General features: G+C 46.8%; 1 long non-coding RNA gene across 1 annotated transcript; it reads right to left on the bottom strand.

The window, feature by feature from the left end:
- Positions 1-205: 205 nt before the first annotated feature.
- Positions 206-10910, bottom strand: LOC125754502 (uncharacterized). Its single transcript, XR_007408888.1, has 2 exons — positions 10285-10910; positions 206-700 (listed from the first exon to the last, which is right to left on the bottom strand). It is a non-coding gene; the product is annotated as an uncharacterized LOC125754502 (long non-coding RNA).
- Positions 10911-19551: the final 8641 nt, after the last annotated feature.

Here is a 19551-nt window from a genome sequence, read left to right as displayed (position 1 = left end):
TGAGAGCACCGCGTGCTGGCGAGGCCGGAGCGACGGGAACCTTCCCTCCTTGCTGCTGAGAAGCAAAATGGACCGGCCGCTTCGGAAGACGGTGTGGAGATTTCTCACAAAACTGAACATCTTCCCACCGCGCGACCCAGCAATCGTGCCCCTTTTTCTTCTGGAAGGAGTGGAAAACGGAATAGCCACACAAAACCCCTTCACACCGATTTTTATAGCAGCTTTATTCATAACTTCCAAAACTTGAAAGCAACCGAGATTCGTTCAGCAGGCGAATGGAGAAAAACCTGTGATCCAGCTGGACAGTGGAATATTACTCGGCACTAAAAAAAAACAAGCCATCAAGCCACAAAAACACATGGAGGAAACCTACACGCGGGTCCCTAAGTGAGAGAAACCAACGCGAGAGGGCTCCCTGCTGCCCAATTGAAATCACGTGATGTTCTGGAAAAGGCACGACTACAGAGACCATGAAAAGCTCAGCAGTTGCCAGGGGCTGGGATGGATGAATAGATGGAGTGCAGAGGCGTTTTAGGGCAGTGAAAATACCCTATACCGTCATCCTGGGTCCGTGTCGTTACACATTCGTCCCAAAGCACAGAACCGCCATTACCACGAGTGAACACGACGGCGACCAGGACTTTGGGTGATTGCGATGTGTGTACCTTCCCCTCCGTCTTGCCGTGGACTTCAAGCTGTTCTAAAGAAATAAAATTTTTTAAAAAATTAATAATTTTTTAAATTAAGATTTTATGTATTTATTCATGAAGGACACAGAGGCAGACACAGGCAGAGGAAGAAGCAGGCTCCATGCAGGGAGCCCGATGGGGGACTGGATCCCAGGACCTGGGATCACGCCTTGGGCCGAAGGCAGATGCTCCACCACTTAGCCACCCGGGCATCCCCCCAAAATTATTAATTTTTAAGAGTTTGTTACGCTTACAGATCCCAAGAGAAGGGGGCATGCCTCGCCACAAAGGGTCACACAGGGAAGCCCTGGGGCCCGGCATCAGGAGAAAACAGACACAGGAGCCTTTCTTGGGGTTTGTGCGCAAATACACAGGGGAGGTGGGGTGAGCAGGTTAGTGTGGACAGTTTCATAGGTCTCTAAGACAGCACCTGGCCCTGGGCAACGAGGACAGGAGAACAGTGGTGGCCGAGGGCTAAGCGGCTGAGAAAGGGGTTGGGTGGGGGGTACGAGCTCTGGATGGTGGAGTTTGCAGGTGAGCTGTTCACCATCTCTGGGAATCCCGGACCCAGGCAGGGGCCGTGTCTCCAGGGTCAGCAAGCCCAAAATATCAAAAAATAAAAAGACATGATTTTTTTAAAAGATTTTATTTATTTATTTGACAGAGAGTGAGAGAGAGCACAAGCAGGGGGAGCAGCAGAGAGGAGAGGGAGAAGCAGGCTCCCCGCTGAGCAGGGAGCCAGCTTGGGGCTCCACCCAGGACCCCGGGATCGTGACCTGAGCCGAAGGCAGACACTTAACCGACTGAGCTGCCCCAAAAGACATGATTAATATGCCTTCTAACACATCTTCGCAGCTCACAGAGCACCTTCATCCCAGTTAGAGACAACTTCTTGGGTCTCCTTGTTTGATACAAAAGATGGGGTGGAGGGTGCAAGGAATCACCCGACCCGAGATTTATGCACCTGAAAACTCTCTGCAAGGCTAAGGGCTGGGGCAGCGAAACGGTCCTTGAAAAAGCAAATATCCTCCAGGTAAATTGACCCAGAAATCAGGGTCTTTCGCCAATCCCACAAGACCAGAGCCATGTATCCGTCACTGACTGTCCTCCGTGCCACTCAGTGCTTACGTGGGACACATCTGGACTAGACACCGACTAGGGTGGGGACCGGGTCTGGCTGGACACCTGTGTTCTGGCCTCAGTGTTTTCATCTGTAAACCAAGGAAGGCTGGATGCGCTTATCTACAAAATCCTGAGGTCAACGGCCCCCTTCCATCAGAGGGTAAACTACTATACTCATCTTGGGAATCCCGGAATAGGGTCCTGCCTGGCCCTGTCTCTATTTGGCATTTTAACCCAAATCTCTTTGTTCTGGTAGGCAGCTGTTTAGGGCTTTTTACTCATTTAACAAGTGGATCTTTTTGAAGTTCTCATTTAAAATAATTTGATATTCAAGCTGTATGTGTGTGGTTCAAAGTCATAAAATTATTCATTTGAAAGACTTTTCCCTTTTTTCTCGGATAGCAATTGAAGTGTGTAACAGTTCCCCCGAGCAAAGCTCACTGCCTGGAAAGTCCTTTTGCAGCGATGCTTTGCCACCATCACTAAATTGAGTTATTCCGACAGCCTTTGATGCTCTGGGTTTGTTTTTTTTTTTTTTTTTTCCTAAGTGTGCGTATGAAAGCTTGAACAGCAACATAATTTAATTCTTCGAGATTTACTTTTTAATCACCAATGTGGCTCTTCTGGGGGTGCAGAGAGTTGACCCCATTTTCTCAAGTTGAAATTGATTTAGGTCAAATAATTCTTGGAATTTGAATTAGGCATTTTTCTCCTTATCAGGCTGAACTTCAAGCTTCATTTTCCAGCAGCTGGGAACATCTGTGCTACCTGCGAATCACAGATGATTTGAGGAAACCAAATGTAGGCAAAGAAGCTATTCACAACTCACTGAATTTTATCAGTAAAATTTTTCATGACAACCAGAATTGGTGTCGAGTTACAATTGTGTTAAGCGTCTGAATTCCTTTTACAAAAGGGAAATGAGACGATTACCAGGGGCGAAGAATGTAATCAAAATAACGCAACCATTGTGCTGCGGAATAAGAAGTCTTTTTGTAAACATAGTGGCATGTTATTCTGGAATAAAAAATATTTGCCACAAGGAAATTCTATTGAAACAACGTGTAATGGGAAGGTAAGGGCTGTCTTTCTCTTCACTCAATGTGTATCCCCTGCCTTACAGTCTGATTATTTATTCAATGAGCAAGAGACAAATCTATCTAGAATAAAGCATCCTGCTCTCAACAACAAGATGTTTCTCCACACAAGGATTGAGTTTGAGTATATAAATATTTCTGTATGGTTTGTCAGTTACTTTTAGTAATAAAAATGCTTAGGTTCCCCCCACCTGCAATGGAAATGTATTCTCCAAAAATGGATTAGCGAGTGAAAGCAGGGGGTGGGTTAATGTAAAGATCAAGGCCCTAAGGTAGAGCATCTTTGGTGACATCCACCTGCAGCTCCACCCCTCAGCTGCCTGCAGATTCATACCTTCATTTATTTGACCGTTTAACCCAGTGAGTCAAATCTCATGGCTGTCCGGCTGTCCTTTCATACCCCCAGGTTAGGATTTTCTAAGAGGATAAAAAAGGGCGGAGGTGGATCCCCAGACCTGACCCCTCAGGAGGACGTCAGTCTCAGGGAAGTCCTAGGGATTCGAACTGACCCAGGGTCTGTCTCATGAGAGCTTTTCTCTCCCCACCAAGCCACAAGAGCTTCTCCAGCAGGGGAGAAAAGGTCGAGACAGCTTTCCATCAGTTCAATAAATAATAACTCCTGAGCACCAGTCATGTGCACGACGCTGCAATCCGGGATTCAGGCGTTAGATGACACAGATCACGTGCCACCACACATTAAGCACTTGGTGTTTGCTGAATGAAGAATTGGCTGAAGAAGATGGCAGTGAACATAAAGACATTGAGCTTGTAGTAATTGCACAGAAAACATTTGAGGAGCTGATGATTGGTTGGGTGGAGAAATGAAAGAGAAGGGAAATGAAATTACAGCCCCCAAGGTTTCAAACCTTGGGGCCTACAGAACAGGAGCATCATGGTTCCAAATAGGGGTTTTGGAGGAAAGTCGCCAAGGATAATTTCATCCATGGTAATAGGAGGATGTTCTAGTAGAGAGAAGTAGCCTACCTCTCCTTGCACAGAGCTAGTCCAGAGCTGGCACAAACCGCCCTAGGATGGATCCCCAGGGCAGCCTCCAGGTGGGGGTTCTGGAGATCCAGGGTATCCAGTCCTAGAGACAGAAATGCTCACAGTTGTGTGTGTTTCATAAAAGGCCTTTATCTCAACCACCCCTATGATCCACTCATGTATGGCTTCTGTCATCCAGATTCCCCTTAGATGGGCCCCAAATCTGCAATTCCACAGTCCAGTGTCCTGTGACCTGGCCCCCTTCCCCTGGTGGCCTGCACTGGTGGTCTTCCCTGGAAGCCTCCATCCCAGCGGGCAGAGGGACAGGGTACATGGAGAGGGTGCAGGCACAGGATGGGGCAGTGTCCCCACTGACCCGGTGACTCATCTTCATGGCCACTCACAAATGGAAAAGCAAAAAGAAGCCAAGAGGAAGCCAGAGAAAGTTTCCAGCTGAAGCACCTTCACCTAAACAAAACAGCCCAGAGTGTCCTCGGTCTCACGACTTTTGTGCTGGACAGTTATTTTAGACCAAGATTGCCTGGCCTACTACTCTATCAATCATGCCCCACCTTCATAATTTTGCCCTGTTCATTTTCCACTTATATCTGCCATTTTCTTAACATTTCTGTTTCTATTTATAAAATCAACTCACATTTTGTTTAAATAAAGTTACCTTTAAAAAATTTTTATGTTGCTTTTGGAGCACCTGTGTGGCACAGTTGGTTAAACATCTGACTCTTGGTTTCAGCCCAGGTCCTGACCTCAGGGTCGTGGGTTCGAGCCCCGCATCCAACTCGGAGCTCAGCATGGAGTCTGCTTGAGATTCTCTCTCCCTCTGTCCTCCCCCTACACTCTCTCTCCAAAATAAATCAGTAAAGTCTTCTTAAAAATTTTTGATGTCGGGGATCCCTGGGTGGTTCAGTGGTTTGGCGCCTGCCTTTGGCCTAGGGCGCGATCCTGGAGTCCCGGGATCGAGTCCCGCAGTCGAGCTCCCGGCATGGAGCCTGCTTCTCCCTCCTCTTGTGTCTCTGCCTCTCTCTCTCTCTCTCTCTCTCTCTCTCTGTCTATCACGAATAAATAAATCTTTAAAAAAAATTTTTTTTTGATGTCACTGTTAAAAAGAAAAAGCCAGTTTCCCTTGCCATGTAAATATGAGGTGACCATGAAAGTGAACATAATGGAAGATGGGACGATTGCATCCTGGCCAACCCTGAAATGCTCTTAAACAGAGATTAGCAAGCACAGAGAGGTTGTCCGAGGGGGGTCAGCACCAAACCGAGACCCTCTCTTTAACCATAATTGTTGGAAACGAACTTGTCATCAAAACAATAACCATTTATGCAGCACTGTGTGCCAGGGATGGCCTCACAACCACCCCAAAGGGCAGGCATCAATTCTTTGCCCTCCAGAAGTGCGCAAACCTGCTCCGAGAGATTACGTAGCTTGCCCAAGGTCACTTATGGAGCAAGTGGTGGGGCCAGGACTCCAGCCCAGCCAGGGGGACTCTCAACAGAACCCTGGTCTCCCGACCTGACTTAATGCTGGGCACTCATCTGCTAAAATCCCCTCCCCTTAGCAACCACCCATCAAGAGAAGCGGGAATCAGAAGCCAGGCATGCCAGCCCCCTGCCCCCACAAACACACCGCATTAAGAGTCAGGATGCATTCACTGCACGGTGACCTTGAGAAAAACAAATCCTGCCCTCAAGGTCAATCTGCCTCAGGCAATCAACTTGCCTTCAACAAGTGTTTCTTTTACGACCTGCAGGTCATTCCAGCCTCCGGGTGAGCTCCGCCTGTTGTTCGTCCCCTGTTCAGGGCACAGAATCCTCCTCAGAAGGAATGGGCACGTTCCAAGACATTTGAACATTTTGCATTTAATTTTAGCTTTTCCGTCTTCAGGCTTTGCACCTTAGCACACGATTCCTGGAGGGATGGGGGGCGGGGAGAAAAGACAAGACTTCCCTCTCAATTCTTTCAGGGAAAGCAGGAGGGAGGCAGAAAAAGGGGGACTCTCAGCCTCCCCAAGCTTGAGACCTGATTAAAGGGGCAACAGCAATTCCAAGCATTTCAGAATGACTGACGAGGACGGGGTATCTTGGTAATTGCCAGAGGCCAGGGTTGGTGGCTTAATATACTAGTGTTTGGATTAGTTAATAGTTCAATTCCAAGAGGTTCTGATTGTAAATCCCAGGACTGCAGGGTTGGCTAGAACGTGCAGCTCAGCGCTGCCGTTTACAGTCCAGGTCCTCAGAGATGGGAGGGGAGGAGAGGGGAGAAGATGAAAAGAGGGAATATTTGAATATCAGGGGAGCGCTTCGGACGGGGTCCCTGAGTCAGTCCCCGGAGGAGCCCACGGTGACGTCAGTAGCACACACTCTGGGAGCACATGTCCAGGCTGGAGCGGCCATGGGTTCCTTAGAATGAATGGGTTGTGACAGTGGGAAATGCATGAGCTGGACCTCCATCCCCACAGGACTCCCTGCTTCAGTGCTCGCCTCTCTGGTCCCCCCCCCCCCCCCCAGCTGCCCTCTGCCTCTCTGGCCAGAACCCTCCCCAAACGCTTATGCCTCCAAAGCCACCTTGATCACGTCCCTGTTTTAAGGACTGGCCAGAAGCAGTTTCCGGCATAGCCGTCAGCCCAAACGGGCGCCGGGAAGAGACTTGGTGTGCAGGAGCTTGGCTACCTGCTGCATCACTTAGAGAAAAGGCCAGGTCCCTGCTGAGGTGACAGCCAGGCCACACCCTGACCAGACCGTGTTTGCAAAAGGTGTGGAGAAACAGGCTGAAATAAGCAGGAAGCCAGGAAGGGGAAGGGCTGCAGGTCATTTACTGCAGCCAGTGGCAGCCTGTCCCTGGGACCCCAGCCAAGAGAAAGCCAGATCGTTTTTGGGGGGCGAGCAGCCTACGTGTCCCAGCTGACAGCAGTAGAGTCCCCTACCTACCGCCTTAGCCTTTAATACACCACCCTTCTCCTAAATGAGGCAAGATTGAGTTTTTCTTGCTCTCTCCCAAGCTAGAAGGATAAACGGGTCACCAAGGCTTTGCAGAGATGGAAAAAAGATTCTAGAAGTACAATACACTTGGCTTTTACTCTAAGAGGAGATGGGTATCAGCAAGAGGAAGATGTTTGTCTGGTTGGCCTTCGACTCTGAATGGCCAAAGAAAACAGGCCCAGACTCAGAGGCAGGTTTTCTGAGAAGCTAATGAGGCCCCTTCCAAGCCCTGGTGTGGGGAGGGGACCTGTCAGAACTCACAAGCTCGATGGTTTCATAAAATTTGCAAAAGCAAGGCATTGTTGGGTTCTTTTTCTTAAAGAAGCCTCCCAAGAGAGTATAACTTTCGCACCCCATAAAATCCTATTCCCCCCTCTGCAGACCTAGGGCGAGGTCCACAGCCCCCTCCTTCTGCTTGCACCATCCATCCCATCCTCCCGTGCAAACCGGCCGACACACTGACCCAAAACCAGAGGGTTGGAGGACAGGGTCAGAGGGAAGGAGGAAGGATCCAGAAAAGAGGAACATTCTGAAGCCCAGACCACCGCCACACAAAAGGGGCCTCCAGACGGACTGGAGGGCAGAAGGCAGTGAACTATTTCCCAAGATCCTTTGTGCTCAGAGTGTAGTAGAGGCAGCAGAACGGAGTGGAACCAGACTGCCTGGGCTCCAAACAGACTCCACCACTCAGTGGCTGGGTGAGGGAGGCAAGTTCCTCGGCCTTCCTGTGCCCCAGTCCCTCAGGGGTCCAATAAGAGGGTAGCCACGTCATTGGATTGTGAGGATTGAATGACTATATGCATGTAAAACACTTAGGACAGTGTGTGCCCTCTAGAAAATGCTAGATGGCGATGGTACCATCCTGCTCTTTTAAACCCTAAAGGCATAGCTAAGGTGTTGCATACGTAACGCCTAGACCACCGTACACGGGCACTCCAGTCACCCCCAAATGCAACACGACCTTCCTAAAATCGCTGGGAGACCAGCTCCCCGTGCCCACTGCGCAATTTCTACAGCGATGGTAGGACCTGTCCGTTCTCCAGCACTGCCTCCCCTCACGTACGCACCCCCGTTCCAGCCCACGGCCTCCTGTTCTCTCCCAGGACCAAGCCATGCTCCCCTCAGCCTCCAGCCCTCGCCTTTCCCACCAGGAATGCCCTCCACCTTCCCCTGTAAACCCACATCCCTGAATTCCTGGAACACCTGGGTCTTCCCTTCTCTTTCATCGTCCCACCTAATGGTGGCCAATCTGGCTCGACAAATAAAGCAAGCATCACTTTGTACTGTGAGCTACACATTATCTGAGCTTTTGTCAAAGAACAAGAACATAAAAAGGAAGAGGCACGGTCCACACAAGCACCACACAAGTCTCCTCATTCACTCATCCGTTCATTCAGGGCCTGGATGCTCCAGAGGGAGCAGGGTTCTAGAACGGGGAGTATGGGGATGCCCTGGCGGGCACATCACAACACACATTCCCAAGTCTGGGGTTGGCCCCGGAGTGTGCATTTCTAACAGGATCCCAGATGATTCGGATGTGGCTGGGTCAAGGCCACACGCTGAGTGGCACTGCCAGGGGAGGCTGCCCCCGATCCCCGAGCTGTGATGACTGATAACTGAGTCACGTCCCAAGCACTAGGGACGCGTCCTTCCATGCATCAGGGCCTCCGCATAGCATCTCCCTCCGGAATGCTCATCAGCCCCTCCCTGTGAGCACCCCCTCTGCTCTCCTTTACAGAGCTGGCTTGTCCGCATCAGAAAGCCTCCCCAACCCTGATCCACACACATACACATGGTGTGTTTTACTTCTGCGATTTCTCTCTTTCATAGAACTCTCCAGAGTTTGTATTAGGTATTTGCTTCTTACTTGTCTTTCCCACTAGAGTCGAAACTGTATGACAGCACAAACCAAGTCTCTTTTATTCTTCTATGTATCCACAGAGCCTGCCACAGGGCCTGGAACCCAACAGGTGCTCTGTAAATATGTTGATCCATTAACTAATTCCTTCAACAAATACTAAGCGAGTATCTACCCTGTGCTGAGCTAGGCACGTTCTAGATGCCGAGGACATGGCGATGGCAAAGACCCTATCGCTTTCAAGGGAGGGAGACTGACGAGAATCGATGAGTATGAAAATAACTGAATTCTTTAATAGACAATAAGGCATTAGGTGCTATAGAAAAAACAGAGTGAGGGACGCCTGGGTGGCTCAGTGGCTGAGCATCTGCCTTCAGCTCAGGGCGTGATCCCGAAATCCTGGGTTCGAGTCCCGCATCGAGCTCCCTACAGGGAGCCTGCTTCTCCCTCTACCTGTGTCTCTGCCTCTCTCTGTGTGTGTCTCATGAATAAATAAATAAAATCTTTTAAAAGAAAAAAAGCAGAGTGAGGGGAGCAGGAACGAGCGGTGGGGGAACCAGGTTGTGGGTTGAGATTTTAAGTGGTCACCGTGGGCCTCTCGCAGAAGGTGACATTTGAGCAAAGGCTCAGAGTTGAAGCACTTTGCCATGTGGACGTCTTTGGAAAGAGCTTTCCAGCCAATATAAAGTCCCTAGGGCCGCACCGGCCAGCAGAAGCCCCCGCAACAATGGAAATGTGCTATCTTCACACTGCCCAGTGCCATCGTCGCTAGTCACATGTGGCTCGTGGGAAGGGCACTGTGTGTGACCACGTGAGGGACATTGAGTGCGGGTGCAGGGGAGACGCGGGGGGAGAGGAGCTGCAGAAGAGCTGGGAGGGGAAGACCAGAGCGGGTGCCTGACTGGTCTCTCCAGGACGCTGCTTCCATTCCCAGTGGGGTGGGAGCCATCAGAGAGTTCGGGGACACCAACTAGTGACAGGACACGATTTACGTTTTAAAAGACTCCTCTGGCTGCTGTGTTGAAAACAGCTGTAGGGGTTGAGGGTCGTTGGGGGTGGGGATGACAAGTGGGGACACTGGGCAAGGGGGTGCGGGCAAACATGATGGCAGATCAGAGCAGGATTGTAGCAGTTAAGGACGTGCTGAGTGGCAGGTCCTAGATATGTTCTGAAGATTGAGCCCAAAGGATTTCCTGCCAGCTGCTGATTAAAACATATATTAAGGCTTGAATATACGCCAGGCGCTAGCTATGAACTTCTTCTAAGCCAGATCGGCCAAAGAAATGTCACCCATGGGCGCCTGGGCGGCTCAGTCGGTTAAGCGTCTGCCTTCAGCTCAGGTCATGATCCCGGGGTCCTGGGATCGAGCCCCCACAGTGCGCCCCCTGCTCAGCGGAAAATCTGCTTCTCTCTCCACCCCTCTATCCCTCCCCAGCTCGTGCGCTCTCTCGTTCATTCTCTCTCAAATAAATAAAATCTTTAAAAAAAAAAATAACCACCAGAAAAAGAAATGTCACCCACATTTTGACTGGTACCTGTTTTTTCCTAAGACAGATTGCTCTTCGGGGCATTTCTCACTTTCAGTGTCCTACAATTTGGTCTTCCAACATTGCCTCTGCAGACCAGAACCAATAGAGCCTCCTGGCACCGTGAAATTTGCTGTTATTATTCACCCAGCATCACTCCATGGTATGTACATTAAGAAAATAGATGACTCCAGTCCTACATAAATCCTTCACTCTCCCGGGTTATTCCCCTGTCTATCACCTCCTCATTTATTCTTAATATTCGGGTTTTGTATTCAAGGCCGGGTCAGCTCTCTGGAGGACTTCCATCTTCTTCCTCTCGCATCTGCCGGGTCCTCTCCAGGGACTCCCGCAGCCTGAGGATGGGAAATTGAGTCATCCGTCTTCTGTAACCATATGGATAAGATGTAGTCATTACCGTTGTCGGCATTGTTGTGCTTTGGAAGCTAATTAAGACAATTAGCTATTAAATACCAAAAACAATTAAGCTAATTGAAATAAACCATATGCAGTTTACACCCTTGCGTAGACAAAACCTTAACATGTGGCTGGATGGTGGCACTGCAGACGCTCCGACGCCAAAATAAATTAGGGAACATGGGAGCTGAAGACGGAGGTGTCTCAGCACCCAATCAGTTTACCACCACAAAATGCTTCTCGAAGACATTTGGCTTGATTTTTGGAGATTTCTTCTATACTGGGAAAAAAAAAAAAAAAAAACAAGTGTGTTCCTGCCTAAATGTTTCTTTTCAGTCTCTAAAATAGCAGAATCGTGCTGTTCCCCTGTCTCTGACTCATCTCTGTGGCTGGCTGCAGCATCCAGGGACACAGGGGACCTCTGGAGATCGCAAGTTAACCAGACGTCTAGGTGGAAAGGGGCTTCCCAGGGTGTTAGGTGGGGGCTAGCAGCTTTGGATAGCATGTGTCCGGGGGTGGGGGGTGGGATCAGGAGCCAAAGGAAGGAAGAGGAGCTGTGGAGACCAGGGGAGACTCGACAAGGAGTGTGTGTTTATCTGGAATTTATTCGGCTGCACATGCCAAAAAACCTCAGCTAGAACTTGCTTCAGCCAAAAATGCAATTTAGCTAGGAAGAACAAGCTTCAGGGAACAGGGCCTCAGGAGCTCCCAGGGACTCCGGCCAAATCAGACTCCATCCATCTATCTCTCATCTCTGTATTGGTCATTATCTGCCTTCAGAGAAGCCGTCAATGTGTGGCAAGGAGCGCAGATGCTGCCAGTGGATCAGTGCCAGCCCAGTGGATGAAGAGAGCTTCTTATACCAAAGTGCATGACCCATGGCCACAGCCATCCCACCACATGGGATAGGATCGTTCATCAGGTCCCTGTCACAAGCCCATCACCCCCCACACACTCCCGTCCTACTGATGGCCCAACGGAGAAGCAAGAAAAGGAAAAATTTGCTGAAGAGCAAAACCAATGACTATGTGGTCCCTAAACCAGGGTGCCAAAGCAAGGATCGGAATTTGGTGGAGAGAGAAACCGTAGAGAGAAAATTGCCTGGAGAAAAAGCAAAGATATCTGAGCACTCACCAGCGTCCTTTTTTTTTTTTTTTTTTTTGTAATTCTTTTTTTTTTTTAAGATTTTATTTATTTATTCATGAGAAACAGAGAGAGAGAGAGAGAGAGAGAGAGGCAGAGACACAGGCAGAGGGAGAAGCAGGCTCCATGCAGGGAGCCCGATGTGGGACTCAATCCCCGGTCTCCAGGATCACACCCTGGGCTGAAGGCGGCACTAAACTGCTGAGCCACCCAGGTTGCCCTTTTTTTGTAATTCTACTATCCTGTCATTTCTCTGCTGAATATTCGAAAAACAAGATTATAACAGCCAGGATTCCATTGGCCTCCAGCACCTGTGTCATCCACCATCCACAACTGCCTCATAAAAAGCGAGGGCAGCAATGAAGTGGAGAGGAAATAGCCTAAGAAGAGCCCAGCTTTGGGGCACCTGGCTGGCTTAGTTGGTGGAGCATTCAACTCTTGATCTTGGAGTTGTGAGTGGGAGCCTCACGTGAGGTGTAGAAATTAGAGTCTTAAAAAAAAAAATGGGGCCCAGCTTCTTCCTCTCGTAACTGATCCAGGTCATCATCCATTTTTTGAGGGACACGTGTTACTGAGGAAGGGTCTTCTGAGTATCTAAACCCACTTCCTATGTTTCAGAAATCCTTTACCTTATAAGCAATGGTGTCCAGATGGAAGTTTAACAATCTGCTGTTAAGGGATGGGAGAGCTAGTCTGCAGCGTCCCCTCGTCTCTGTGGTGTAGATGCTCCCACTACGGCTGACCAAGCTATCAACGTGATGCCACTGAATGCAGAACTGGGAGAGAGGCACAGCAGCGCATTGTTACATGATACTTCCAACACACAAGTACGACATGCATAAATAACGTTAAGAGCACAGGTAGTAATAAAAGTAATACAATAATTGGGGAGTGACAAATTTCTTTTTTGTTTTTTTTTAAGATTTTATTTATTTATTCATGAGAGACACAGAGAGAGAGAGACAGAGACACAGGCAGAGGGAGAAGCAAGCTCCCTGTGATGAGCCTGATGCGGGACTCGATCCCAGGACCCCGGGATCACGACCTGAGCCAAAGGCATCCAGGAATGCTCAGGTGTCCCAGGGAATGACGAAGTTCAAGTATTTAATACCTTTGCTTTCAATATAGTGTATTTCATCGGGTTTACATAATATACTTTTCAATTAAGCTTTTTATTCTGAGATCAGTATCACAACTGGGATACCGACATGGGCACAGCCAAGATACAGGACACTGACGTCACAGTAATGACCACTCAGGCTATCCTTTTACAGCCACCCACTTCCTCCTACCCGGATCCCCTCCTTAACTCCAAAAAGCACTAACCTCTTCTCTATTTCTGTGATTTTGTCACTTTAAGAATATTAAATAAATAGAATCACTCAATGTATGACCTTTGGGGATTGGCTTTTTCCATTACACATTCTCTGGAGATATAGATAGGTTGTTGTATGTACCAAAAGTTCATTCTTTTCATTGCTGACTAGTATTTCAGTTTGTTTAGCCATTTGCTCATTGAAGGACATCTGGCTCGGCTATTAAAAATAAAGCTTCTGGGATCCCTGGGTGGCGCAGCGGTTTGGCGTCGGGATCCCGGTGCGTGGAGCCTGCTTCTCCCTCTGCCTGTGTCTCTGCCTCTCTCTCTCTCTCTCTGTAACTATCATAAAAAAAAAAAAAAAAATTAAAAAAAAAATAAAGCTTCTATAAATATTTGTGTACAAGTTTTTATATGACCCTAAGTCTTCATTTCTCTGAGACAAATGTCCGGGAGTGCAATTGCATGTGGTACTTACATGTTTAGGTTTTTGAGAAACTGCCAAACTGTTCTCCAGAGTGGCTGTCACATTTCACCTTCCCACCAGCAATGTATGGGCGATGCAGCTTCTCCACATCTTCACTGGACTTAGGTGTTGCCACAACTTTTTTATTTTAGCCACACTGATAGGTGTGTAGTAATATCTCCATGCAGTTTTAATTTGCATTTCCCTGGTAAGGCTAATAAGGCTGAACATCTGTCATGTGCTTATTTGCCATCTATACATCCTCTTCAATGAAATGTTTCCCGATGTGCTTTGCCTATTTTTCAGATTATTTGGTTTTTGCTACTGTTTTAGAAATTCTATATATATTTTAGATATTAGTCCTTTGTCAGATATGTGGTTTGCAAATATTCTCTCCTGTCCTGTAATTTATCTTTTCATCTTCTTGGGGGGTCTTTTGAAGAGCAAAATTTAAAGTTTTTGATGAAGTCCAATTTATCAATTTTTTTTCTATTATGGATCTTGCCAAGTCTAAGAATTTCTAAACTGAATCTAAAGATTTTCTCCAATCTTTTTTTTTTCTAAAGTGTTTTTAAAGTTTTATATTTGAATCTGTGATTTATTTTGAGTTAATTTTTATATAAGGTGTGAGACTTAGGTCAGGGTTCATATTTTCACCTATGGATGTCCGATTGCTCCATCACCATTTGTTGGAAAGGCTATCTTTCCTCCATTGAATTGCTTTGCGCTTTCTGTCAAAAATCAGTGGTGCATATTTGTGTGGGTCTCTATCTGAGATCTCCATTCTGTTTCATGAATCTATGTGTCTACCCCTTCATCAATACCACACAGTCCTGATTACTGTAGCAAGGTAATAGGTCCTCAAATCAGGTAGACTGATTCATCCCATTTTATTCTTCTTTTTCAAACTTGTTTTAGCTATTAGTTTTTACACTTTTCCATATAAATTTTAGGCTAATCTTGTGTAAATCTACCAAAAAATCTTGCTTAGATTTTAATAAAAATTACATTAAAACTTCATATCAATTTAGGGACAGTTGACATCTTTGTGATGCTGAGTCTTAAATTCCATGAACATAGTATGCCCCTCCATTTATTTGGATCATCTCTGACTTCATTCTTAAGTGTGTTATTTTCCAAGTGTTTGTTAATTTTCCTGTTATTTTTCTTTTACTGATTTTCTAGTTTGATTCCACCGTGGTCAGAGAACAAACTCTGATGATTTCAATTTTTTAAACATGCTGCAATTGGTTTTATGGCCCAGGATACATCGACTTATCTTGGTACATGTTCCATGAGCACCTGAAAAGACTATGTATTCTAATGTTGTTGGATTACTGTTTTATAAATGTCAATCTGATCCTGTTGGTTGACGGTGTTGTTGAGCTCTTCTATCATCTTGCTGAGTTTCTATCAACTGTTCTATCAATCATTGAGAGGACTGTGGATGTCTCCAGCTATAATTATGATTTGTCTCTTTCTCCTTTCAGTTCAATCAACTTTTACTTTGCTTATTTCACAGCTCTGTTGTTGAAGTTTTCTTAGCAGGTTGATTCTTAGTTGGTGGAGCATTCATTATATAATATTCTAATCTACCTCCTACTGCTGGACAATGGTTCTGAATTTCCACCATGCCTCCTCTGACACCACCCCCATAGGTGTGGGAGAATGTGCCTCCTTACTAGTAAATGGAGGTGGAAGTGTAGGTTCCCTACTTGGCCTTCAATGATCCTACCCAGCAGGGTGTTGAGGTCTCTCAAGGTTGTAAATCTAGGCTCCCCACTGAGCCTTTGTTGGCATGAGTGAGGATGGGGCCACAGTTTTCCCAGGTGTTTGGCAGTTATTGTTTAGAAGATTTCTTTTTTCTTTTTTTTTTATTTTTATGATAGTCACAGAGAGAGAGAGAGGCAGAGACATAGGCAGAGGGAGAAGCAGGCTCCATGCACCGGGAGCCTGACGTGGGATTCGATCCCGGGTCTCCAGGATCGCGCCCTGGGCCAAAGGCAGGCGCCAAACCACTGCGCCACCCAGGGATCCCCTGTTTAGAAGATTTCTATCTTGTTATGTTGCTCCTTTCCTGGCTTTTGGCTTGAGAGAGCAGACGTTTCTTGGGAATTTTTTTGTTTGTACCCATTGGCACTTTCTGGGTTGCAAGCTTCTTTATAGGTCCATATTTGGGAAATATGAGGCAAAAAGAAATCCCAAGGAAATCACTGACGTGTTCGGGCTTCAAGCTGGTCCACCTTCTTCTCTCCTCTCAGAGTCTTCTTGTGTTTCTTTTATATATAATGACCAGGGGTTTTAGTTGTAATTTTTAGGAAAAATAGGGGAAAGTACAGCTACTGTAATTTATTTTTTAATAATGGTTGTGTTTAACAGTTCACAAGTTCATGAAATTTTAACAACTGACTCTTATAAACTGGCTTCGACACACCAATGTCATGAGCCTCAGAGGAAATCAGAGCCCATCTCCCACCACAGAAGCTAGAAATGCCATGTATTCTCATTCCCAGCCTTCCCTGCAGTGTGGACATAGGCATGTGATGTAGGCTGGGAGAGTCAGATGCATCCACCCAAGACCATGGGCTAGGTGCTGGCCATGCAGGGAAGGAGGGTAGTGGGGGATCCTTCTGGTGGGCATCCAGGGCCAGCTCTAACAGTAATACCAAGTAAGGCAACCACCACGAGGGGCTCAAACTGTAGTTTGAAGTCATGCTCAGTGTTGGCAGCAGATTTCTCATCCAACTTTTTAAAGTGTGTTTGTTTATAGGTAACCTCTATATCCAATGCAGGGCCAGAACTCAAAACCCAGAGATCAAGAGTCACACGCTCTTCCAACTGAGCCTCACCCAACCTTTCCGATGTGTCTTTGACAGTGGCTCTGTCCAATATGGCTGCTGAGTTAGATTCTCCTCCCTTCCCAAAGGCTCTGTGAGTGGTTTTTCAACAGCTCTGTTTCTGCTTAAACTGTTTAAACCAGCTAGAACCGGCTTCTAGGAGGTACAAATAAGCATTCTGACTGATGCACATTCACGGGCCGTTGGCTGCAAACCCCTCTGGAAAACAAAAACCTTGGGCTCTCCCACAAATATCCTTATTCCTGCTCAGGGAAAATGACTTAACGAATAACAGACAGCTAAAAGAGCAGTGGAACTGCACCCAGAAGAGCTTGGAGAGAGGGCAGCAAGGGGCCCAAAGCCACCATGACCTCCCCCGCTTAGTTGCCAAATGCCCTCTTCGGCTATTCTGACCCCGCACACAGTAAGCACAGAATACGCTTAATTCATCTCTGCCTGAGACATGAGCAATTTGGAATTGAGTGTAATGAACCGACTAGCCTGACCCTGGGAAGGACACAATCCTGGTGACACTGAAATGTTATTTCCCTTTCTCCACTTTCACTCAACCTGCTCCCTCCTGCACCACTGAAGACCCTCTCACTGCTTGGAGGAAAGTTTTTTACTCCTTGAGGGTAGCTTTGGTGCACAGAAAAGACTATGCATAGCTCTACCTGGATCTTGAAGATTAGTATTTGATTTATTAAAAACAGAGATTCAGAAATGTATTGCTCCTCCTTCAGCTTTTAAAATCAGCTTAGGAAGCTTATTATCCTATTTATAAGTCTAGCAAATATTAACAATCACTTTGAGAGGGCTTTTGATTAATGTTTGGTCCCGTTTATACACTTAGTTAATTAAACCTCTTTAACATTTTAAGCAGCATTTATAAATTTAATATATTCCATCCCTCTTTAAGTACTTTATCTGACTAACAAACCTTCCCAAGTACTAAAGCAACTCTCATAAGATTTAATAAATTAAGCATGCAAAGAAGAGTCAAGCTTATATTCTCTTAAATTTTTAAACTAAATGTAAATTTAGAAAGATTTCTACACAGGGGCACCTGGGTGGCTCAGTCAGTTGGGTGTCTGATGGGCTCCACACGCAGCAGGGAGTCTGCTTAAAATTCTCTCCTCTTCCTCAGTTCCTCTCCCCACTTGCTCTTGCTCTTTCTCTCTCTCTCTCTCTCTAAAATAAATAAATAAATCTTTAAAAAATAAAAATAAAGGGCACCTGGGTGACTTAGATGGTTACACGCCTGCCTTCAGCTCAGTTCATGATCCCAGGGTCCTGGGATCTACCCATGTCAGGCTCCCTACTCAGTGGGGAGCCTGCTTCTCCCTCTCTCTCTCTGCCTGCCCCCTCCCCTTTCTTGTGCTCTCTCTCTTTTCCTCCATCAAATAAATAAAATATTTTTAAAAATAATGCAAAGTAAGAAAGTAAAATCTCATGTCCACAGAGTATCCTTGCTACGGGCTGAATGTTAGTGTCTCCCAAAATTCATATACTGGAATCCTAACCCTCAATGTGAAGATATTTAGGAGGTGGGGCCTTTGGGACATGATCAGGTCATGAGGGTGGAGGGATTAGTGCCCTTAGAAGTGACCCTGGAGAGCTCTCCCACCCTTTCCGCCACGTGAGGACACGGTGAGCAAACAGACAGCTATGTAGGGACCAGGAAGTGGGCTCTCACAGCCACCAAATCTGTAGTGACTTGATCTAGGACTTCCCAGCTTCTGAAACTGTAAGGAATACATTTCTGTTGTTTAGACGCCTCCCAGTCTGCGGTATGGTGTTACAGATGCCCCAGCAGGCTAAGACAAGAATATACATACAAGTTCCTTTAACTTGAAAATATTAAAACTACAGTTTTAATTCCCTTAAACATCTGTGTGCTGAATTTTGTGTTTTCCCTGGACTACTAAAATGTCTATCCATAATAGAGAGAATTTTTTTCTTTTAACTAGGGTTGTTTTCATCAATGGGAACTTTTTGGGTGGATGCTGACTGGATCCTCACATAGGTGACCCTATGACCAGTCAAGCCCTATCGCCAGTCTTTAACTTCCTAACTTAAAGACGAGGGCAGCCAAGGAGACCACTCCCTTAGATATCGGTGATTGATTCCTAGTCTTCGAACCAGAGTCCGGGCCATAACCTCTATCCAAGGCTCACGTCGGAGTTTGCATTTATTTGACCCTTAAGGTACATAACTATAAATTTTTCCCCTCCAACTCTAAAGAATCTTGCATTGTAGGAGCGCCTGGCTGGCTCAATCAATAGAGCGTGTGACTCTTGGTCTCAGGGTTGTAAGTTCAATCCCGATGTTGGGTATAGAGACTACTTTAAAAAAATCTTAAAAAAAGAAAAAGACTCCTGCATTCTTTTCATATGATTTTTATGCCTTGGGACTGCACAAGCCTCAAGGATGTTAAACTTTCATCTAATTGAATTCTGGTTCTCTCTCAGAGCCTTGCCCGATTATTTGGTTGTGACTTCCAAAGTCATTGTCCAAGATCATCGCTCAGCCCTGCTCCTCACACTACCTCACACCCTGCAGTCCCTGACTTTCTAATCCCCCTGGGAATGGACAAGCAGACTCCTCCAGGATCTGTTTTTCTGGCAAGGCTAAGGAAGATGTTCTTAAGCTTCGTAACTTTGCCCAGAGGTTGTTGGGGGGAGGGGATTACCATGGCCCTACAGCCTCCAGAGCCAGCCCCTACAGTAGTCAAGGTCTGTTGAAAGAACAGGTCCACAGAAAAGGCACTTGAGCCAAATCCCTAATCTCCCAGAAGGATGAGGGGACATAACCGAAGTCATCACCTTGGTGCCTGCACCGAGCTAGAACCCAGGACTCCCGACTCCCAGCCTCATGGTCTGGCCACAGAGACACAATGCCCCTCAAGAAGAGCAAGACGAGCAGGGCCAGGAAGGGCCTCACAGATCACAGCCCCCAACCAATCAGCCCAAACATCCGAACACGCTACATACCGCCTTCCAGGTTGCCTGGTAAGCAGAATAGAACTGGGCACGGCCCCGTTCTATTTCTAAAGCAAATGAGCACACCATGTGTTTGTGTTTCCACACTGAGGAGAA

This window comes from Canis lupus, chromosome 37 (assembly GCF_003254725.2).
Source record: "Canis lupus dingo isolate Sandy chromosome 37, ASM325472v2, whole genome shotgun sequence".
In the NCBI taxonomy this organism is placed as follows: Eukaryota; Metazoa; Chordata; class Mammalia; order Carnivora; family Canidae; genus Canis; species Canis lupus.
The sequence above is the reverse complement of the archived record's forward strand: the minus strand, read 5'-3'. Positions and strand labels throughout refer to the sequence as shown.